Below are 25,282 nucleotides of genomic sequence, written 5' to 3' on the forward strand. Positions count from 1 at the left end.
CCACAAATGAAAAATGTCACAAAATTTTTTGAACATTTTTGCTTTTTTGGAATTTTTTGACAGAAAAGTTAAATGAAAAAAATTAGCCTGTTGGGCTTTCAGTGTTTTGGTTTAGGTCTTGTTCAGGTCCAGTCTGTGTCAGACTCATCTTAACTCTCCTCTCTGTTTCAGGGTGTGTTTCTAGGCCATCCCATTTCTTTCTCCATTTCATTTTGTATGTGTGTCTCCTTTCCTTCTGCATGCCGAAGTTTTACAGAGCAGGCCCACTAGGCCATTGCCCAACCCTCCCTCTTGATCTGGGCTTGGGATCAGCACCAGGAACATGGAACTCATTGGCAAGGTGTAGCGGGCTTCTCATGGATGCCAGCAAGCCTAGTGGGCAGACCACAACTCAGTCTCCCAGAGCTTTGGGATGGTCTTACCGGGCAGTCTGAGGGCCTGACAGCTGAGTTACAGTCTTCTTTTCTCTTCAGTGTGGCCCATGGCCCCAGCTCTCTGCTGCCCTCTCAGGAGAGTGTTGCTCACACAGTCTAAGCAATTCAGATAATCAGCTGGGGCTTCTCAGCTAACTTTCAGTGTCCAATTGCTCCCCCTTGTCAGGGAGAAGGGGTGGAAAAGGGAGCTAGGCCCCTGGCCTCCCAGTCAGATCTTACCCACAGATCTTCCCCTTCCCCTGTAGATTGCTCTGTCCCAGAAGCCATCTGAGTCTATGAATTTGTCTCTGGCGCAAAGAGTGTATAATCTGATTTTTAAAAAGATGCAACCCGTGATCATAATAAATCATAGGAGAAAAGGAGGGCCAGACTATAATAGCAATAATATCATTCATTCAGACTTTTTACTGAAAAATGCTTGTTTTTTGGCTACAAAAGAATTTCTCAAATCAAAATATTTTGGTTTTGAAAACTGAAATTTTTCATTTTTAATTTGAAACAGAATTGGCAATACACACCCCAGTCCCTCACCTCACACACAATCCCTCATCCTCCCACACCAGGAACACACACACAAAAGAAGGAAGGTAGAATGACTGGTAACTGAATGTGCACAAAAGCAGGGAGCTTCAACAACCTCACACAAACACAGCAGCAACACAAGCAGATTCACATGGCTATAATGTAGCCAAGGTATCGTGCAGAACAGACTTCCATTTTGAGTGGTCTCTTGCAAGTTATATTCCTTCATCGAGTCAATATGAGAGAATTTGGGCTTCTTAAATCCCTCAAAACTGCATCTTCCAACCTCATCCTGGTGCCAAATTCTGTGTGTGTTCATATGATTCTTTGTGTCCAGGTTACATGTTGCTGACAGTTAATACCTACTATTATTAGTGCTATCACCTAGTTCTTATGTAGTGCTTTCATCTGTAAGTCTCAAAGCACTTTACAGAGGAGGTCACTGCTGGGTACTATATCTTCCCAAATACTCTGGATATAGTAGTAAGATTTCCATCAGATCAGATCTTTGTACAATTTCCTTTTTTTTAAACAAAGGAGAAGAGAATTCACTTAGAAGTGAGAACTTTATGAAAAGCTGTAACAAAGGGATAACTAGTAGAGGTGGATAAGAGTCATTTGACCTCAAAAAGGTAACATATTATGGAGTTACAGGATAAAAGTTAAGAACATGGCAAATGATTCCACAACCTCATTCAGGAGTGGCTGCATCGGATACTCAGGTTGTTCAACACAACCTGCTCTTCTTCCCCACTAACACTAAGTCAACATCCTTAGCTGAACATGACAACAATGAGTCCTCCCTACAAAATGCTTCCTTTGATATTATTACTTGCAGGCAATGAAGAACAGTGCAAATAGAACTTCCAACTCCCTTTCAAACCTGGCTATGTGGGGCCTGGCTGGAACAGCTGCCAATGAGGGGGAGCCCATCTGAACCTTTGGCTGGACTGAGAACAGAACCATTCATTAGGGGACAGAGTGAAGCAAAATGCGTGAGACAGATGCAAATAATTCAGTTTAGCACCAAATTCTAGACAAATGGTCAATGTAGCTCAGGAGAACACTAGGACTCCAAGTCACTTCATCCTATATTTAATGTTTTTGTGCACCCATGTGGTTGGAGATAACTCAGCCTTTGCCTGTATTTTGAATTTAACCTGCTCACATGTACTTTACTGCTATTATTGCTCCCTGCTCTGCTGGTCACAAATGACACAGAATGCAAAGCCGAATGGAACAGCCTTAGTGATGTCACACTGCTGTGAAACTCCCTGCTTTGACGTTGTAATGAACCCCATTGTGGGCCAGAAACTGGGTTTGACCAGGACCTTCAGCACCGCAACACAGACTTCTGCCACATGAGTGGAGGGACTAGTGGCCCAGACTAGAATTTCCATTGACTTCAATGTGTGCTGGACAAATTTCTAACTCCGTTAATGCAATCGATACCAGGGTGGTATCCCAAGGGGATCAGCCACAGCTACATACCCTCTCCCTGTCAAAGGAAACTCATTGCAAGTAGAGCTGCTTGAAATTTTTATGGAACAACACTGTTTCACCAAAATGTAAATTTTTGCACAAACGCATCAATTTTGACAAAACGTCTCAGGTCCAGAATGGAATTTCAAGAGCAAGCCCTGCCATAGAATAACAAATAGCCCCAGTGGTTAAGACCAGCTCCGAGGGGGTGTAAGAGCCAGGGTCAAGTGTTTGCTCTGTCTGATTCAGAGCAGGGATTTAAATGTGGGTTTCCCGCATCCCAGGGAAGTGCCCTAACTACCGGACTATAGAGGGTGGACCATTCTCTCTCATGTTTTCTGTGAAAGATCTTGTTTTCTTTCCTCACTGGAACAAAACTTCAAATCCTTAAATATTTTCATGAAATGAAATTGTTGTTTTCCAGGCAGTCCTAGTTACTAGGGCCTGAGAATCTAAGTTCCTGTTCAGGAGCAAATTTTCATAATAACCAAACACTGTGACTATGAAAGTCAAAAAGAATCTCTTATCAAGGAGCAAAAGACTGAGGAATGCCATCGGAGTGATCCACCATAGTTGTGCAAGACCCTAGGCAGCTTCTGTAGTTATTTCTGTAAGGATTAAAGGGCAACTGGAATGTGTAGATGGAATAGCAGCATGATGGCTCGGTTCACCCCACAGGCAGAACACTTAGTAACAGTGTATGGATCTCATCAAAGACAGACTGAAAATGGGAGCCTTATTGGTTTGTATTCCTCCATGCCCTGCCAGTTCTATTCCCTTTGATCACAGCATTCCTTCTTACTGCAATTTCAAGGAAACGGGGAGAAAATGCACAAAGTACATTGGAAAAATTCACTGGAGCTTTTAGAACAATTTTCTGTTAAGGATTCAATATTTTGTCTCCAAGTGGATTTACAACATTTCACCCAATACTAAATAGGAAACTAAACCAACCTGTCACTAAAAGTAAAATGTTGACTCATGTTGACATTTGAGCTAAAACTTATAACAGGCCTTGGAAAGAACATTTAAGATGCCTTGCATCTGCTTCCTATCTGGCAGTGGAGAATTTTATCATGTTGCTTTCCTTTTGGCTAACAACAGCATGAGGGGTTAACAAGAAAAAGGTGAATTGCAATTAAAAAATAATGATAATCTTTATTGTAAATAGCATCTCCCATGGACAAGTATCGCAAACCTAATTACAGAATTATACTGTTACAGAAATAAATAAACTGCTCACTATTAAAATCTTTGTCATCCCCATTTGCAAGAAATGATTGTATCCATGGTACTAATGGAAATAAGCAGAGGAAATACTATGGATTAAGTACCTTTATCATTAATTGATTACAACAGCAAAATTATGAAGGTTTGAATAGTGAGCACAGTATATATATAAGGATACTGTGCCATAACCTCAGCTGGTTTAATTTGGGGTCGCTCCATTGTCAATTGAGCTGAGAATCTAATCAAGTCATATCTCAGATCAAAAACATAACAAATAAACTATTCATCCTGCCATAAAACCTAACCCCTCTCCAGATGAAAACTTTCCACCTACCCAAATGTCTGGGAGTTAAGATGGGCATTGCAACATGTTAAATTTGGAGGACATATCAAGTGGGTTCATAGGGTCCAGCACTCGTCAGTATTTTATTTAATGACTTTAATGATGGAGTTGAGAGTGTGCTTGTAACATTTATGGATGACAAAGTTGGGAGGTGTTGCAAGCACTTTGGAGGACAAGGCTGGAATTCGAATGATCATATAAATTGGAGGACTGGGCTGAAATAAAAAAAGACCAAATTCAATAAAGACAAATGCAAAGTACTACACTTAAAGGAAAAAAATAAATGCACAAGCACAAAATGAAGAACAGAAAAGGATCTGGGGGATATAGGAGGTCACAAATTAAACATGAGTCAACAGTGTGATGCTGTGATGAAAGAGGCAAATATGATTCTGAAATGTATTAGTAGGAGTGTTTTAAGTAAGACTGGGAGGTAAGTATTTCACCAAGCTTCATCTGGAGTACTGTATCCAGTTTTGGGCATTACTGTTTAAGAAAGGTGTGGACAAACTAGAGAGAGTCCAGAGGAGAGCAACAAAAATGATGAGAGCTTTAGAAAACATGAACTATGAAGAAAAGCTGAAAGAACTGGGCAGGTTCACCGACAGCAATTCCGGGCAGGCCTCAGGGCAGAACAGTCAATGGGCCCCCATGCACGCACAAGCTGCGCCGGCGCGGACATGGTCACCTGACATTTGGGTCCCTTTTAAATCGCCCAGGTCCCTGGGCAATTTCCCTTTTTGCCACCACCTGCTGGTTGGTGGGCCTGGAACCGGGCATGTTTAGTCTAGAGAAAAGAAGACTGAGGGTGGGGAATGATAACAGTCTTGAAATATGTAAGAGATTGTTATAAAAAGGACGGTAATCAATTGTTCTCCATGTCCACAAAGGATAGGACAAGAAGAAATTGGATTAAGTTTGCAGCATGGGAAATTCAGGTTATGTATTAGGAAAAACTTTCTAACTATAAGGATAGTTAAATACTGGAATAGGTTACCTAGGGAGATTGTGGAATCCCTGTCACTAGAGGGTTTTAAGAACCGGTAATGCAAACACCTGTCAGGGGTGGTTTAGGTATATTTAATCCTGCCTCAGCATGAGGGAATGAACTAGACCTCTTGATGTCCCTTCCAGGCCTGCATTTCTATGACCCTCTGTCTAGAAGGTTAGAAGAAATAGGCTCTAATAGACAAAGGTGGGGGAACAATATTCTAGAAATGACACAAAGAACACCCTGATCTTAGCTCCCTACCAGGAGTGAATTATCAGGATTTCTGCCCTAATCCGGCCTTCATCTGTTCGTATACAACTAGATGCAACTCAAAATTTCTTCCACGTCTACAAAAATAGATGAAAAAAATACTTCAAAGTCTATCATTTAAGATAGGTTAGTGCAGATATTAGAGTCTAATCTTGATATTTCTGAGACCAAAGCTGAGAATTGGACTAGTTCTGTGATTCTTCTTCTTAACTAATCATCTGATATCAGAGGTGCCCAACCACCCACAGTTCCTACTGATTTCAGTAGGCGTGGTAGATGTTCAGAACCTCTGAAACTCAGGCTTAGTCTCTTAAAGATAGTGTTTATGCCTTTGGCTCTTGGTTTTCTGTGTTTATTATCAGAATTCTTCCCATGCTCCCCAAAGCTTCCCATGCTCCACTCTACTGGGGACCCATGAGAAAAAATTACTATATTTAGACCTGGAGGTGTTGGGTTTTTTTTTTTGTCTCATTGTGAAAGTTTCTCTGGCACAGGGGCAGAAGCCACGTCTGTTCTAGATTTCTGCATTCTTTACTATTTCACCTGGAATTTAAACACTTTTAAGGGTGTTGTTTAAAATACAGGCAGTCCTCAGACTTACGACACAACGCAATTTTCAGGAACCAATTGTAAGTCGAAACGTTGTAACTCGGAACCGCAATCCACTCCATTGCGGGACCGAGTTTCATAAAGTTGAAACTGATTGTTGTAAGTCAAATCAGGGGGTCAATTCAGAAACGTTGTGAGTGCTGTTCGTCGGAGGTCGAACGTCGTAAAGTCGAGGACTACCTGTACATGTGGCTCTTGCTCTTCATCTAGTCTTGCATGTTCCATTTCCTACCCCATAAGCCCTCCTGCAAATGAACTACACTAGGTCTGCTACATTTTTGTCTTTCTATGCATATGTGAAAGTGAGCAATGGGCCATGATCCCGCAAACACCGACGGCGTTAATGGGACAAAACACATGCACACATGTTTGCAGGAGCAAGCCTTAACAGGGCAGTCCATTGAGGTCTCCTAGTTAAAGCCAAATCCTATCAACCCTTATTCATGTGCATGATTCCATCAAAGCCAAGAGGACCATTCCCATGAGTAAAGACAATTTGCATGAATAACTATTTGTAGCATCAATTCCTAAGAAGTCTAATATAAACAGTATTAAAGATCATTGATATAGGTATGATATTAAAGACTATAGGTATAGACAATCTGTAACAGTTACACAGGAGCAGTGAGAAGATACTAAAGATGTGACTTTATCAAGCCTGTGTAAGGGTTTTGTCCATGATAATATTTTTTAAATGTACCTTAAAATAGCATTAGCTCTCCCATTCCACAGAATGCTAAGAAAGTCCTTCATTTTCTTCTGTTTTCACCATCATACTAATGAAGTGAAATAATTTACTATCTTAATTTTCTCTGCACTAAATGAGGCTAGAAGGAACAACTCTCACTCATTAATATATGTGAATTTAACATCCAACATCCTGTTAATCTATATTCCCTTGACCAGTGGCTCAGAACAACATCTGGGAATATTTCTACTGGGGGGTGGGAAGGGTGGGGAATGTAAGAGCCAAGTCTGAATTGATGGAATCTGGGACTGAGAACTAGATATGGAATTGGGAACCTCCTAATGGCTGGCTTTCAAACAATCTGGGTGGGAATTGACTTTCTTCCCTTCAGGCTGCAGGTTTAATTTGGCTAAAATAACTGTTCCATCTGCACGACAAACAGGGATTACGATAATCAGTAGAGATGGGTGGCCTAGAATAAATGAATATTTGTAACAATAATTAATTAGGGATGTTACAAAGCACTTTGTTCAGAGGGTACCAAAGATCAGGTTTAAATGTAATCTGAAATCAAACCCAGGTCATAAAACAGAGAATGGAACTGGTTGAAATAAGTGTTTTATTCAAGATAGCAAAGATCATGCATGGTTTTACTTAATAAACAACACTTTAGACGTGGGAGAGCTTTCCCATCACAATTCTTTAGAAACCGTGGTAAAAGGGACATCCCAGATCACCAAGGAATGAAGCAGTATGGGGTCTGGCTTGAGGAAGCCCCTTGAAGTTGGCTTGGGATTGCAGAGGAGAAGGTTCAGTGAATACTCTAAATTCAACTAAGAGCAGAACCAGGCCCAATGTATGGGTAACGTACCCTATTGTGACTTTTTTTTCTTGACCAGAACAGAGGAATGGGAAGATCTTCCTCAAGCACCAGATAGAGGAATAGTAAGTGCGAACTTTCATTTACTTGGAGCTATTGATACATAATCTTAAATATTTTACTAATTTTGATTCTTCCTCTCTTTTGGGCAAATCCCAAGATCCTCCAACTCAGGCTAATTTCTAATGATTTCAGTGAGTAGGGACCACTGGGGTGTCCCAGGTGGTTTCTCACTCACTGCACAAAACTGGAGACACTCAGGAACTGAGGTTTGGTCTGGGATCGGGGGCCATTGGGATGGACAGGATTGGGACTTGCCAACTGTAGATCATTACCACCTGTGGCTTGAGATCAGGGCTTCTCTTTGCCTCTGTTGCTGTGAAAGACCCAAGATTGATTAACTGGAGCCCTGTTCCATTAATAGCTTAGCTGAACGTTATGGGCCAGACCCTGCACAAGATTATTGGCACCTTTGTCCTGCTGCTTTGGCCAAAGTTGCCCTAAAGCTGGCATAGTTGACCATTGGAGGACTCTCCAGTGAGGGAATTCTTGTGTGGTATGGATCTGTCATAGCAACTCTTTTGCCATTCCCATCTACCTATGGCCAGCTCAGGGATGTGGCTTTCCCCCAGGGATGCCTAGCTGCAGCAATGGCTTCTTGGGGCCATTGGCAGTCAGCACCAGGGGAGACTGGGTCATCATAGATGACCCCAGAATTGGTAAGTTGCCTTTTACTCACACCCCTGATCAGCTGCACCGAGTTCACCTCAGATACAGCAGAGGATCTGGCCCTCAGATTTGGTCACGGGGTTCTCTACTGATGTTGGGTGGCTGCCCTTTCAAGTGAATATAAGGATTAGTTCTGCCCAATTTAGCACCCCCTGTCTTCTCTTCTATCATTGCACTCTCTTCCCACTCACAGCATTGCAGTCTGGCCAGTTTGTGACTTGGCCTTCCGGACAGGTCATGCTGCGATTTCCCCTTCTGGGGGAGCAGTCCTCAGACCCTCTGTCCTGGCTATGTCACTCCCACAATGACTCAGTTCACTGCCCTACACAATACCACTCTGCAGGGGGGTAGGAGAAGCCAAGCCAATTCTCTACTCTGGGTTCCAGTAGAGCCAGCATCTACACCACCCTTACTGTGCTCACCCCTGGACTCCTTCTTACTCGGCTTCTTCCCCCCTTTCTTCTCCCTTAATCTCAGGGAGACAGACTGCAGGGCTTCTTCCCTGCTGCCAACCTCCTGCTTTTATACAAGCCCCTCCTGTTCCCTCACAGGTGAGCTTCCTCCTAACTAATGCCCTTCACTCTGCCTAATTATCCCCTTTCACTCTTCTCCCCACCCCTGCCACTTTGCAGCTTAATTGGACGATTGGGCCCACCTGGACTAATTCAGCTCTTTCAGGGGCAGGGTGGTGAGTACACCCCATCGCATATTTGCTGTTGTCCTCAGCTATTGATCAAGTGGCTGTTGAATAGCCCCATGTTGTCCTTGCAGATTGCAGTGGTTTATGGTTGGCTCCAAAGGGAGCTGCAAGAGCTCCATGCCTGTCAAGATCAGGCCATAGGATCGTCAGCTCTTTTGGAGGTTTACCTCTGTGAGATACTGAGTGCTCTCAACCTGCACTGAATTCCAGGGAGCTCACAGGATCGGGCAGGGATTCCGTTCTTTGTTTGGCAATATTTATTTATTGCAAAGCACTGAACCAAACCCCAGCAAAGTCAATGTCAGTCTTCCATTGATATCAGTGGGCATTGGCTCAGGCCTTCATAGCACTAGATAAATAATAATAAAAAAAAAGGTTATTATTGCTATTGTTTCTACAGGTCGAAACCAAGATCAGGGCCCCACAACATTAGGGGCTGTACAGAGACATAGTGAGTGACAGTCTCTATCCTAAAGAGCCTACATTCTAAATAGGCAACACAGACAAAGTGTGGGAGAGGAAAAACAAAAGCACAGAGAGGTGAAGTGACTTGCCCAAGATCAAACAGGTCAGTGGCAGAAGCAGGACTAGAACTCAGGTCTTTGAGTCCTTATCAAATGTTGTATGCAGCAGAGCACACTGCCTTTTTATGCTTATGGGGAACATGTTTGTTATTTCTGCTGACCCTGTTCTCCACTTTCTACTCTGACTTGCCAAAGAATATTTAGTTAAGTTCAAGGTCTGACTCCCTGTCTTCAAGGCATTCAGTGCCCCCTCCCGCCCCCTGCCTCGGAGTATCTACAAGATTTTCTTAAGCTTTGGGTTGAAGACCGGGGCTGACAACTTTGCTCTTTGGCTCAATGGAATTCTCTGCAATAAAGGGTAAAACTCATTTGTGCAGGAGACAAAGTTCCCCCCTCCGAGGCTGGTCTGAGATTGTGGAATGAACTACAAGAACTAAGGACCATCACAAACCTCCCCATCTTCCACTCCCAGTGCAAGGCGTGTTTCTTCGACCTTGCCTTCTCAACCATAAATACACAGCAGCATGCATATTGGGAAAAAAATCCCTTACAAAACAAAACCCTCCACTGTACATACTTCTCCCCCTGGGGAGGGGATGAGAGAACAAACAACAGTTGTTGGTCATGTCACTTAATGCACTACTGAAAAGCTCTCAGATACTATGTGGTAAGAGCAGTGCAAGAACCTGAATAGAACAGACTTTACCTAAGTATATAGAAAACCCAACACACTATCAATTACAAAAATGGAACTGGTTCTGTCAGTCCTTGTTCATAGAATATGAGGGATCTTAGAAGGTCATCTAGTCCAACCCCCTGCTCAAAGCAGGACCAATCCCCAGACAGATTTTTGCCCCAGATCCCTAAATGATCCCCTCAAGGATTGAACTCACAACCTTGGGTTTAGGAGGCCAATGCTCAAACCACTGAGCTATCCCTCCCCCCCCCAAGAAAGTAGTTTTTCACCCCAGATAGAAGAGACAAACTTTTTGAGTCAATGGGAAATTCTCCCTCAGTTAGGGCTGCAGCCCAGGACCTACAATCCCAGCTTTTACATTTGCTGCATCAATATTGTTTTTGTTTGTCTTTTTAAGTTATTTTTCCCAATAAAAAGTTTTAAACCAACCCCTCCTCCACCCCTCAAAATAACCAACTCAAACTTTTTTTTTCTCTCTCCTTTTTTAGTTTTCCACATTTGCGGTTGAGGAGGGGTGTGTTTTAGGAGGACAATAGCAGTCTCTTAGGAAATCTGTCATTTAAAAACAAACAACCAGAAACTAAATGCCAGTGTCAGTCAAAATGAAAAAGGATCATCAAATTCTTAAGCAAAAGCTACAGATAAAGTGATCCAGACACCAAACTGATTTTTCATGCCTCCACGTTAGCATAAATAGGCAACTGTCAAAATACAGCATCTTGTCCTTTGACAAAGTGAAATTCCACTAAATTGAATCAAGTTGAACAGAGAGTTGACTGTAGTTTAGACAGGCTCTCCCTCCTCTTCTGAGATCAGGGGCCTGTTTGGCAGAGCGCTCAGGTTCCAAATGAAAGAAACGTGTTGGAATAGAATGAGTGATGAAAAAAATGTCCCTAACAGGAATTCCATTAATTAAAACCGAAGAGGTTGACAAGCCTTCAGCGAATAGTTTGCAATGTTAAGAGAGGGGAGCCATACTTCCCAGTGTCTTGAACCAGTTTGATCCCCATCTCTGTTAACAGATTAATTTATAAAGTATAATTTATAGAGTATTCACTTCTTGCTATCAATAAATAAAAATAAACACTGTATCGATAAAACTCAGAAGAGAGTTTACCATCCATACAAGTCACTTCTGCTGTTATGTAGTGCCTTGGTCTCTTCGTTTATCTATGTTTAAGCTATCTATTTTAGGGATTTATATTGCTGTCTGTCACCACAGTATCTGATACCTCATACAGAAAACAGATTAGCAATTGTGAAGTTGCTAGTGGCCTCCATGGACACACACAGAGTCTCTTCCTTTTGGGGGTATAGAAGCTCTACTTGGCAGAGGTTGACTGGTTGGTTGATTGGTTGATTTGTTTGTTCAATACTTTGGGGTCTTTTGGGGTTTCCTTGAATTTGTATTTCTTATGGGTTTGATATTTTGGGAGGGCAATGGATGATGGCTGATGGCTGGAATGGGGTGTCAGTGTTCTGAGTGTCATTCTTGTTATGCGGAAAGGCACTGTTAAAGACAAAGGCTTTGCAGCATTTGTAGCAGTAGGTTAGGTTGCCTACTCACTTCTTCAGAGGGGTAGCCGTGTTAGTCTGAATCTGTAAAAAGCAACAGAGGGTCCTGTGGCACCTTTGAGACTAACAGAAGTACTGGGAGCATAAGCTTTCGTGGGTAAGAACCTCACTTCTTCAGATGCAAGGCTTGCATCTGAAGAAGTGAGGTTCTTACCCACGAAAGCTTATGCTCCCAGTACTTCTGTTAGTCTCAAAGGTGCCACAGGACCCTCTGTTGCTTGCTACTCACTTCTTATTTCCCTTGAAGCAAATTTTGAATAAAGATGATAAAGATTGTTAAAGTAGCTCTGCCTATAGTTAAATTTGCCGGACACTTCCCATTATAAGATTCTGTTTTCAGTTGCTTATATCTCTGTTAAACTTTAACATGTTCAGACTGAATTTTTCCATTCCGGGCATCTGCCTCCAGCTAAATTTCTTTTGAAAGTTTCAGCAAAAATGGTTTAGCCATTTCTAAAAACGAGGTTAGGGGAAAATACATTGTTTTGTCCATATTAAAAATGGGGTTGAGGGTCAGATGAGGAGCCTGGGGTGTTGTGGGGGAGGAGAATGAGACTGGCTGGACAAGGAACCTGGGTAAAAGACAAGTGGGATCAGCTGAGTAGCCCCGGGATGACAGACTTTAGAGCAGCATTTAACTGCCTTAACCATGAGACCATCCTTTCTTTTCCTGCAATCCCTTGTCTCATCCACTGCACACCTTCCAACTTCTGCAACAAATGAGGGAGGGGTTCTACAGACAATAGCTTCCTTTACTCAGGGTGATCATACATCCTGTTTTGGCCAGGACAGTCCCTTTTTTAAGCCCTGTTCCGGCCATCCCTACTTTTTTGGCAAAAGTGGGCATATGTCCCGTTTTTTTTTTGCCAACTTGACCAGTTGGCAAGAGCAAACAGGACAAATGCCCACTTTTGCCAAAATAGTGGGTGTGGAGGAATGTGTGGGGGCAAGCGGTGATACCAGCCCTGCACCTGGGGAGAGTCAGGGCTAGGGCAGGGGACAGGCAGGGCTCGAGTGAGCAACGATGCCAGCCCTGGACTCGTGCTGGGGGCAGGCAGGGCTCGGGCAAGCAGCCTTGCACAGGGATGGGAACTTAGGCCAGTAGCTCAGGCAAGACCCATGAGGAGGTGAGGGGACTTGGACAAGCAGCCGGGGTCAGCCCTGCGCGGGGAGGGGCCCTCCGGCTAGCCGCACACGGTGTTCCATTTCCCCTCTGGAAAATATAGTCACCCTACCTTTACTACACAATCCTGATTCATCTTTAGAGCAGTTCCATCCTGTGTACTGAATGAGACAGGGGTCCTGTGGAAAAAATAGTCTATGATCAGAGAATCCAAGAAATATAGGGCTGGAAGGGATCTCAAGAGGTCATCTAGTCTAGCAGCCTGTGTTGAGGCAAGACCAAGTATATTGAGATCATCCCTGACAGGTATTTGTGTTTTTAAAAACCTCCAGTGGTGGGGATTCTTTTTATTCTGTGTTTGTACAGCACCTAGCACAATAGGGTCATGGTCCATGTTTGGGTCTCCTAAGCATTACAGATGGGATTCACAAAAGTATTTAGGCACCTAACTGCTATTAGGAGGTGCCTAAATTCTTTTGTGAATCCCACCCTATGTTAATACAGATAAATAAATAATAATAAATGGGCCAAATTCTCTGCCAGTATCAGTGGATGAAATGCTGTTGATGTCAGTGGAGCGGACAATAAGGTGCCCAGCACTTTGCAAGCTCAGGTAGGCTCTGCTGATAACAACAAAACAGAAGCTCGGAGGGCTGGTTGCACGTCTCATAACATAGATATGGGCTCAACACCATCTTAGTATGTGGTGTCATAAATGTGTTGAAAGGGTCTGGGAGTTTCAACCACTAAAGGTAGAGGCCAGTAACTTCTTCAGCTTTCCCAGACCTTCTTCATTAACTGAAACACGTAGAGCTAACCACTGTTTACCTGTGTAAAAGCACTGTCAAAGGCGAAAAGATCTCCCCTGTCTCCCATGTGAAACTTTTGAATCTAGGCTTCCTTCATAGCAGCTCTATTAGGCCAGCAGAGGAGACGGCTCTATATTGTGCCCAGATTTCTTTATGGAGTAGCTGGCAGAAAGGAAAGAAGGGAAACAGCAGGGAAAGGTGTGAGATAAAAGGAAAGGTCTAAAGTGAAATGTTCTGCTTATTTGGCTGACTAAAGTTCAACATCTATGCAGAGCACTTTTGGGAGCCAAGAATTTGCACATTACAGTGAAACTTTTATGAAATACACACAAATATGTATATAGAGATATATTTATTTATACTAAAATATGTTGCAGTTGGGGCTTTTTTCCTTGGGACGTTCAGCGCAATACTGCTGATGTCTAGTTACACCGATGTTCGTAAGTTTATGTGACTCAGCTGACCATAAGGAAACAATAAATTTCTAAACATTCTTCAGATTTCATGGACAGGTTTCAGGATTAAATGTAATTTACTCTTCAGCATTTACTTGAAGCTTTTGTTTCATTTCCAAAATGGAAGTACTTTTCCGAATACTTTCATCATTATTTTTAGCAGCTTGATTTTTTTTGTTTAGGCTCATGCAACATTAATATTGGTGTAGAATACAGATGAAAACCTTCCTCTCCGTTTTACTTTTCTAAGCAACCCTATTAATCCATCCAAACCCTTTTAAAACAACGGGAACAAAATCCTCTGGAACTCCAGGGCACATTGACACTTCTCCACGCTTTAGTTTAGGAGCCATTTTTGTAATTTCTATCATTTACACGTAAGACTCTGGATTTACAGCTCTGGAGACAAAGGGCTAGTTCCCAACTGGTGTAAATCACTGTAACTCATGTAGGTTTTACCAGCTGAAGATCTGGCCCAGGGCTGGCTCCAGGCACCAGCTTAACAAGCAGGTGCTTGGGGCGGCCAAGGAAGAGGGGCGGCACGTGAGGCAATTCGGGGGCAGCAGGTCTCTCACTCCCTCTGGGAGCAAAGGACCTGCCGCTGAACTGCCGCCGCCGATCGCGGCTTTTTTTTTTCCCCTCAATTGCCGCCACCAATCGTGATCGCAGCTTTTTTTTTGGCTTGGGGCGGCAGAAATGCTGGAGCCGGCCCTGATCTGGCCCTATATAGTCCCATTACGGTTACAGGAAAGCACAGGCCGTTCAAAACAATCTGCTGTCTTATGCAAACTTCAGTTTGCCATCCCCCTCCTTGCCCTCTTAGATGTTGATGGCTGATGCCCAGCGCCTCCCCTGCTGCTGCCATTCTGTGATGGGGTGCCTACTCCACACAAAGCTTGAGTGGGGACATTAGTTGGCAGCTCCTTCATGGAGCTGTGAGCATGGGTGTGTACCTGGCGCAGTTCACCCCTGTCCCCGATGTCTGTCCCTTTTGTGGCGTAAGGGCAGGGCTGGTGCTACCATTAAGGCAAACTAGGCGGTTGCCTAAGGCGCCAAGATTTGGGGGCACCAAAAAGCAGTGCCCCCAATTTTTTTTTTACAGCATTCCTGGGCGGGGCTGCCGGCGGCGCGCTGACACGTGCGGCTCAGACTCCATTTCCCAGCGCAGTGGCCGCTCCACTTCTCCCGCCTCCCAGGCTTGCGGCGCCAATCAGCTGTTTGGTGCCGCAAGCCTGGGAGGGGAGGAGAATTAGAGTGGGGGAGGCGTGCTCGGGGAGGAGGCGGAGCAGAGGTGAGCTGGGGTAGGGAGCTGCCGCACGGCTCCCCGGGGGGGGGGGCAGGGAGCTGCCATGGGGGGGGGCGCCTCAGGGCGGGGGGGGGAGCTGCCGGGGAGGGGGTGCCTCAGGGCAGAGGGGGTGGCAGGGAGCTGCCGCAGGGCTGCGGGGGGGGGGGAGGGTGCAAGGTGGAAGTTTCGCCTATGGCGCGAAACTCCTTGCACCGGCCCTGCGTAAGGGAGACCCTGGCACACGCCTACCTTCAGTGTGCCAGGTTGCAGCCCCTTTTCTGGCTCCGCCTGGACTTAATTTTGTGGTTTTGGCTGCACTTCTCCCCCCACCTTCTCATATACTTACACCCCATCTGTGGCCACACAAAGTCACGGGACCTCCTCATCAGCCTCCTCCTAGCGATGGCCAAAGTGGCCATCTACAATACCAGGGAGAGGATGTTGGCTGAGGGGGTACTCTGAGACTGTGGGGCCTATTTCCGTTCCACTCTCTGTTCACGTATCCGGATAGAGTTCCTCTGGGTAGCATCCGCTCAGGGCAGGATTAACTCTCCTGTGGGCCCGGGGCTAATAGATTTTGTGGGGTCCCTGGGGGTTTGGAGTGGGGGAGCGAGCTCAGAGTTGGGACAGGGGATTGGAATGCAGAAGGGGGTGCAGCTCCAGCTGGGGGGGTGGGCTCCTTGGTGGGGCCAGGGATGGGACAGGGGATTGGGGTGCAGCAGGAGGTTCGGGGTGCAGGCTTTGGGTGGGAGTTTGGGTGCAGGAGGGGGCTCGGGCTGGGACAGGGGGTTGGGGTGCAGGTGGGAGTGTGGGGTCTCGGAGGGAGTTTGGGTGCAGGAAGGGGCTCCGGGCTGGGGCAGAGGGTTGGGGTACAGGAGGGGGTGCAGAGTGCAGGCCGCTTACTTCAGGCGGCAGCACAGCAGGTCTGAGGCGGGATCCCTGCCTGCCCTGGCTCCCCACTGCTCTGCTCCCCAAGGTGGCCAGCGTATCTGGCCCCCAGGTAGAGGAGCCAGGCTGCTCTGCACAGTGCAGGCTGCCTGTGCCCACAGGTGCCGCAGGCACTGCTCACGCAGCTCCCATTGGCCGCGGTACCTGGCCAATGGGAGCTGCGGAGCTGGTGCTGGGGGCAGCACACAAAGATTCCCTCAATGCCCCCGGCATTGCCTAGGGGCCACAGGGGCACATCGGCTCAGGAACCGGTGTCCGGCCTGCGGCACGGAGACTTCCCGCAAGCCGGATGAAAAGAAGCAGTGAGCTGCATCCAGCTTGCGGAGCCTCCACTTAGCCGGAGGCCCTCGTCTGCAGCCCCTGAAGCCCCTGCATTAATTAGGCCCTGTGTCCGCTGGCTCCCTTGACACCTTCATGGAGCAGTGGGCACTGTCCGGGGTTCTCTGCTTGGTGTCCCCTTCAGGTTCCCTATTTTTGACTCTTTGACTGTCATGCCTGTTCCTGTTTTTTTCTTTGTTGTAGCTGAGGAGATGAGCCACATATTACACTTTAGGGATTATGGCCACAATTTTTAAACTTAGATGTCTGTTACGCCTCTAAATATTTAGGTACCTAAGTGAGTAGCCTAATTTTCAGAAGTGCCAAGAAGTCAGTCACTATTCCGGTAGCTATCAGTGGAAGCCTCAGGGCCTCATCACCTTCAAAAAAGAATCAAGCTTAATTTTAAGGACATGCTGTATTTGTGCTTTGGTGAATCAGTCAGATAACAAAACTTAAGCTCCCACAGTCATAAGTGTAAGACTTACAACACACTTTCAATTCCATTGTGTCTATGACTGTGGTGCTGAGAGAAGATATACTGTATTACCAATTGCAGAGTACTTCATAAACTTTTTTTATAGAGCAATACTTAATCAGCAAGCAGCTAGGGTTCCCAAAAGCCCTTACTGGATCCCTGGCACAGAAGCAATTATAAAGTCCATGACAGGATCAGACTGAGCCATTCATTACTAGGACAATACATGCACACACACCCAATCTCTGCAGGTGACTAGGGCAGGAGCAAATGGAATTTCACTCTGCACCAGGGCTGGCTCCACCTGAGGCGGGGAGCTCAAATGATGCCCCCATGCCCCCTCGCGTGGGCCAAAACGTTGAAAGGTCTCAATTCTGCCTTCTTCCTGTTCTACTCCTCTCACGGTACTGTTCTGCTACCTACCCCAATGAAAGAGAACTAACAACTTAAAATGCTTTGTTCAAAAATGTTAAGTAACACTTAACATAATTAAAATGGTGCTTTCTGTGCCTTCTTGGTTGCAAAGATTTGAACTGCTTCCTGAAGGTCCACAGTCTGGGCCAGCTCATGCTCTATTGAGATGGTTGCAAGGCCGACCAGCCTCTCCTGTGTCATTGTGGAGCGTAGATGTGTTTTTATTAACTTCAGCTTGGAGAAGCTGCGTTCTCCACTGGCAACTGTTACAGGAAGTGTTAGAAGTATTCGCAGAGCGATAAAAGCATTTGGAAAGAAGGTGGTCATCTTATTTGTGCACATATATTCCAGATCAGCCTTTGGAGTTGATCCTGCTGAAATGTATTTTGAAAGGGCTTTCAGTTCGTCACCTAAATCACTCACATCAATATCATGCATGTCATCATGTGTCAACACTGTCTCTAGTGCCCTGCATTGCTGGTGTAGGTCTTCTTCAGGTATAGTGAGGAGATTTGGAATATCATACAACATCCCAAATATACTGCTGTGTTCCTGGAGCTGCATGAAACGTTCTTCAACTGACTGTATTGCACAATCTAGCACCTGGTTAAAGAATTCAACTTTGAATTGTTGTTTGGGGTCTCTTATGGGATGATCCTGTGCCTCGTAATCAAAATGTCTTCTTCTTCGGTGTCAAGTATCAGGGGGTAGCCGTTTTAGTCTGTATCTACAAAAACAACAAGGAGTCTGGTGGCACCTTAAAGACTAACAGATTTATTTGGGCATAAGCTTTCGTGGGTAAAAACCTCACTTCTTCAGTGAGGTTGTTACCCACGAGAGCTTATGCCCAAATAAATCTGTTAGTCTTTAAGGTGCCACCAGACTCCTTGTTGTTCTTCTTCGGTGACTCTTGTATTCTTGAATGGGTGGAAAATAGCTTCATTGTGAAGTTCCTCTAACAACTTCTGTGCACTCTTCAGAACATTTTGAAATCCCTCATCTGACCGGTAAGACTGTAGGTATGACTTTGCTTTGTCCAGTTGTTCCATTGCTCCAGATATATCAAGGTCAACACCTTGGAGTCTCTTGCTTACAACATTTATTTCAACCAGTATGTCATGCCACAACACTAAGCCACACAGAAATTTGAAGTTATGTATGTTTCTGGTGATTCCATTTCCCTCTGCCACTGTTCTCCCACAAACAGTAACTGTCATAGCATTATCCTCCATAATGGCAACTATGGCATCTATCTTCCCAATTTGGTGTTTGATAGGCTTTATCACCTCCACTCTACTTTCCCACCATGTGGCACTTGAGTGTCAGATAGGATGTTCCCAGATGTTGCTTCAGAATTTGCCATCGATGAGTTGATGCAGAGAAAAATACTAGATGCTTTGAATTACATTAAAAAATTCAGCAGCCTCACTAGAAGCTGATGCCGCATCACTGACCACCAAGTTCAATGAACGAGAACTGCATGGGACAAAAAAAGCTCGAGGGTTTAACTCTCAGATCCATATCTGCACTCCTCTGTTCTTTCCTATCATGTTGGCACCATTATCGTAGCCCTGACCTCTCATGTCAACTATTGCAATTCCCATATCTTCCAGCTTTTTAAGAAGCACATTTGTCATACCAGCTCCTGTAGTATCATCAATGTCAATACATTCTCGGAAATGCTGTCTGACAGTCACCATTGCAGGGACATTTTCACTAGGTTCTGTTGTTGTTACAAAACATACCATTAAAGTCATTTGTTCCATATGGCTGATGTCAAGTGTGCAGTCCAGAATAACAGAGTAATATCTTGCTGACTTCAGATCTGCTGCAATCTTCTGTTTGACTTTTGTTGCCAGTAACTGTGTGATCTCATTTTGAATTGTTTTTCCAAGGTAGTGGTGTGTGTACATTTCTTGGGTGGTGACTCTTCTAAGATGCTCCTGGAGTACAGCATCAAACTCAGCCATCAGCTCCACAATTTTAAGGAAGTTTCCATTGTTTGGCACATACAGCTGATCGGAAGTGCCACGCAGTGCTAGGTTTTGGGTAGCAAGCATTCTCACAATGGCAATGAGCCTTTTCAGAACATTTTGCCAGTAAAGAGACTCTGATGAAATCTTCTCTTGATGCTGATCATCTATGGTGACCTTTAACCTGAGTCTCCTCTCAAGCTCTTTCCACCTATGGAATGCTCTCTGGTGATTTGCTGCCTTCTCCTGGCATGCCAGATTTCGAGCCAGATTTTTCCAGTCCTTTGTTCCTGTAGAATCCAATGTGGCTGGAACATTAGACTGGAAGAGTTTGCAACAAAACCAGTATGCAGCATTCTGGATTTTTTAGAACATAAGCAATGACCTCTCCACTTTGTCACCATTGGGGATTTCACGCCAGTAATGTGTTGGATGGAAACTTCTATTTTCATTGTCTTTGGGGAACATGAAATTTTTCACTTGCTGTGGCCCATGCAGTACAAGGAAGTCCCTCAGGCTACTGCTCAAGTGGGTCCACAGTCCTGGATCATCTAAATTTAAGGAACTAAACTCAGCAGCAGCTGTTTCTTGTGCCTCCACCACACTCTTCTCTGATCTACACTTTTCTTCAGGAATGTGCATGGTTATATTCATTTGAGATGGAGATATGGATGCTGCAGTAGCTGCCAGGTCACCTGCACTCTGACTAACTGGAAGATCAGGCATCTCCTCACCACTCACATCCTCACTGGGGCTGGAAGGCTCACCGGGAACATTTGTGTCTATGTATCTCAGGAGAGCTCCTTCCTGCTTAGATAGAAAAGCTTCCTTTGCTTTCTTTCTTTTTCTGAATGCTGCCCCAGAGGGGCGTTTTCTTCTTTCACTCATGACTGCTGTTCTGTGCCAGCTATAGTGGCTCTCAACACTCAATTGAAGGGGACAAATAAGCAGGCTGGTAGCAGGGCCTGAGTGAGGGAAGATATCAGCATCTTAAGGGCGTAACTGCCTCCTGCTACTTCAGTTGACTGCCTGTTTTCCTCAAGTGGGTTCAGGGAAGCAGCAGGAAGCTCCCTGAGAAGCTGGTGTTAATCAGTCCGAGCTCCTGGGCGTGCTAGAGAGGTCAGTAAGAGGCTCCTCCTCATCTCTCTCCCTGCAGCTCCTGCTGCTTTCTGTTATTCCCTCTCACCTTTTCTCCTGCCTGCCTGTTATGTCTCTTGTGCCCTCCTTCCTCCAGCACTGCACTCCACCATCTCAGTGCATCTAGAGCAGAGAAAATACATATGCACCATCAGCAGACACAATTTTCTTCACTCAGGGTCCTAGTAGCGCCCCCCTCCCTCCCACACACACACACACAGTCTGGCACCTGAGGCGGCCGCCTCAGTTTGCCTCATGGTAAGGCCAGCCCTGCTCTGCACTAAAGCAGGGTGAATGGGAAAAACAATATACTATGAATATTCATTAGAATGGTTACATTTTCTTTGACAGTGTGAACAGCATTTTTGTTTTGTTCATGTCCCAAAAATGTTTTAGCAAAACAAATCACTGCCAGGGATTTTCATAACTGCAGTGAATTTTAAGCAAATATTCAAAGAAAATAAATTACATATTGAGAATTGAGAATTTTTAGAGTGGACATCTGATTGTAAGAGTCAGACTCTTTCAACCAGAGGACACAAACATGCCATCGACCAATTTGTCCAATTAAAACCCGATGAATATTGAATACTCCCTGTAACAGGGTGGAGTGCTCCTTTAAGGGCCATGGGGGGCCACCAGCCCCATTCTGGAGGAAGACCCAGCATGCAGGGGCTGGGAATCAGTTTACCGAGCTGGACTGCCCCTAATGATTGGGTCTGATTCCCAGTTGGACAATATAAATGAGGGAGCCTGGGATAAGGGAAGAGGTGAGTGCACACTCTCCTGTGGCTGCAGCAGAAAGCTGCAAGAGGGCAAGCAGGACCTTTTGGCCTCCCTGGGCTGGGGAGGTCCAGACCCTTCAGGGGATGTCTACGTTGTATCATCAACAGTGGACTCGGTGTTTCCAACCCTGTGCTAGAGTGTCCACACTGCATAGTAGACCTGGGTTTCCAGTTGCTGGATCCATGTCTCACTGCTGTGCTAACGCGTCTATACTGCGTTGCACAGCCCTTCGGACTCAGGTCTGCAGCTTGAGCTGTGTCCACACTGCAAAATTAATAGGGTTCGGACCTGAATCCCAGTGGGACTTGTGCTCTGCCCTACACCACTAGCGAGGTCCTAGGACCTGGGTCCCGAATGGTTGCTGATCTGAATCAGACTGATGTGTGGGATGAAAGGAGAGCTTGGCTCAAACCTGAGTCATTGGGCTTAAGTATGCAGTGTGTAGAGATACTGTCAGATGTCCCCACAGTCTTGGTCAAGAACTGGGTTTTCCCTTTTGTTTATTGGTCTACATTTTCTTTTGTTTTGGTGTTTGGAGAATAAACGGAGTCTTGGGAAAAGACTACAAATAGAAACGGGCTTGGCTAATTGTTTGTCCTAGTCTGATGATCAGGTCCACCAGCCTCCGCTCCCCCAGAAAGCGGCCCTTGAATTAGCCAGAGATTCATAACTATTTGTAGAGAATTATTTGAACAGTTTATTCTAAACTGAATAAATTCAAGAGTGCTATGTTCTATCCATTGGCAAATATGGAAAATAAGGAGAGGGAAGGGGGGAAATCACTGAATAAATTGTTTGTTACGCACCCACCCAAAAAACCTTACAGTAGCCTAGTTTTTCTAGGAATGATGTTTCAGGAATGTAGCCTAGAAAGGAAAAAGTTTAAAATTCTCTAAAATGTCCTAATCTTACTTATCAATTATCTTTCCCCTGAGAGATCCAAAGCCCCCAAAAGGCTTCTTCAAATCCTACTCCAGATAATAAGAATTTCACTTTTCCAGGCAGGGAACATAAACAATACCATGTGACTTATGGAACTAATTACAACGGAAAAAAATAGCTGGAATTGGAGATACATACTGCATTTTCCATAGTTGGTATCAATTTATTGATCATACTTATTGAAAACAAGTCAAATAGTATCTAAGAGCTGCAAGTAGTAAATATACTCAGGGGCCCAATTCAAAGCCCACAGAAACCAATCAGAGGCATTCCTTTCCATTCACTGGACACCAGTCTGTTCTGGTCATGATCAATCAATATAGGTTTAAAAACCAAAAACAACTCCCCAAAAATGTGAGTAAATCAGTGTCAATTTCACAAGCAGAAAAATAGTCAAATTCGAAGATCAAATGATTTGTTGTGGATTATTCTCTCAATGCTAAAATATGAATGAATGCATGTTATGGGTATATGTCATATATATATAATTGTTATGGCTGGTGTCACCAAATAATGTTGTGACACATAGTTTTCAAAGTTTTTTGTTAGTGTGTGAGCAAATTTTCAGTCTTGTGAAGACATTATGTGTGTGTGTGTGTGTGTATATGTGTGTGTGCTGTTAGTTTTGTCATGCTGGCTTTGTGTAGAGCAGAGATCGGCAACCTTTGGCACGTGACTTGCCAGGGTAAGCACCCTGGCGGGCTGGGCCGGTTAGTTTACCTGTCGCGTCCACAGGTTCGGCCAATCGCAGCTCCCCCTGGCCGCGGTTCACTGCTCCAGGCCAGTGGGGGTGGCGGGAAGCAGCGGCCAGCACATCCCTCAGCCAACACCACTTCCCGCAGCTCCCATTGGTCTGGAGCAGTGAACCGCGGCCAGTGGGAGCTGCAATCGGCCAAACCTGCGGACACGGCAGGTAAACAAACTGGCCTAGCCCGCCAGGTGCTTACCCTGGCGGGCCGCGGGCCAAAGGTTGCCGATCCCTGGTGTAGAGGCTGCTGAATGAAGAGCAGGAGAGTTTGCTCTCTGCCTTGGCCTCTGACTGGAGCCAATTCTTAAGGTGGATTGCTCTCTGGTAACTGGGCATTGGTGTTGAGCTGGGATTCCTGAAAAAAGGATTACCCTGTATGCTCTTTGTAACCTGGTATATGCCAGGAGTGGTGTGGATATGTAAATAAAGCAAGTTACATTAGAACATACCCAGACTCTGCATCACTCATTTCATTCAGCAGAAGGTTATCTTATCAGACACGTAGTAGATATTACTGTCTAGTAGCTGTTTTCCAACTAGTTTCTAATGAAGCAATGAACTTCAAACTTACTAAATAAGTGCAGAGCAGACAACTCCTACACTGCCTTGGAGACGTGAAAGCAGCCCTAGCCTACCCCCTTGCTCTTGTGTGCTGGGCATGGGCAAAGCCATACTGGGAAGTCTACGGCTCTATACAGTAAGATGAAAAATAAAACAGCCCAAAATAAATAAGAGGTGATTAGAGCTGTGGGTTTGTTGGTGCAATTCAAACCCACAGTCTGCAGATGGAAACGGTTAAGCTTTTGGTATAAAACCTAAATACAGTTTGCCACGTTGGTTCCACGTTACTCACTACCCCGCTGTTTGTTTTTTCAGATGTTCTTTGCCAGCAAGTGGGCTTTCAGATCCCTGATCATGGGCAAAGACTTGTGCCACCAAATGCATCCGGAGCCTCTGCATTTGTTCTTAGTTTTGTATTCCTTTGTCCCTGACACATACCCACATCCCACCATCATGGCCTCTTTCGCCCACGTGCTGTCCTTATGGAGCCATGGCCAGCGGATTTGCTGGAGACTTGTATAGTCATCACCTTCCTAATGTAATCTGCTCTGCAAAGCACCTGAGACCATCTATGCCCTGCATGATTCATGTTCTCTTTGGGACTGGTACAGTGAAGCAGCAATGCTGCTGTCACATGGAATTTAAACTAAACTAATTTTCCAAACAGTGTTCAGATTTTCTGCAAATACCATTACACAATGCCTAATTGACTTGTAGGACTTGCAGCCAACAAGTATCACTAAGACCAAGAGCTTAGTAGTTAAAACAGCAGTAGATGTTTACATCTATAATGACAACACCCAGAGTTAATTTAATGTAGTAGTAAGCTTTTCTTTTAATCCTCTTATATAACACTAGTATCAGTAGATCTCAAAGTGCTTTCCAAAGGAGGTCAGTATCATTATCCCCATTTTATAAATGGGGAAACTGAGGTACTTGCCCAAGGTTCCTGAGCAGCAAATTTAGGTGTAGAATTGAGGTTTCCTGAGTCCCGGTCCAGTGCTGTGTCTACTAAGCCATGCTGTCTCCCCATAAGGAGTCTAGTACTGGATTTTCATTCTAATAAGGAAAATTCAGACCCAGCTGAGGCCTAAACCAATTTAATTAACAAGATCCCTTAAAAGGCAGTGAAACAGTTAATCCGAGTTGCATAAAAACATTGTTTTATTTCTCCGTATCAGCTGGCATCCTGCTGAACTGCTATAAACTATTCTGCAGTACAGCGTCTGAGTAGTACAGTTAAGCTTGTCCCAGATAAGAAAGCTTTGTTGATTGTAGAGATGTTGTGGTTATCCCACAATAATATATCCTCAGACGTAGGAATCCTTGCCTGCTTGTGCAAATCCTTGTGCCTGCTAGCCCCGCTGGGAAAAATTATTAGTGCAGGGGTGGATCAGATGACATAGAATTAGTAATGGGCGTTTCCATCCCCTGTTGTAACCGCTGGATATGCTGGACCAAACTAGACTTCAGAGGTAAGTCTAAATTGTGAAACCTATAGCTTTTCCCATCCCTCATGATGTAAATTATACCCAGTTAGACTCAGGCCAGGTCTACACTAACCCCCTAATTCGAACTAAGGTACGGAACTTCAGCTACGTGAATAACGTAGCTGAAGTTCGAAGTACCTT

Source organism: Chrysemys picta, chromosome 3 (assembly GCF_011386835.1).
Source record: "Chrysemys picta bellii isolate R12L10 chromosome 3, ASM1138683v2, whole genome shotgun sequence".
NCBI lineage: Eukaryota > Metazoa > Chordata > Testudines > Emydidae > Chrysemys > Chrysemys picta.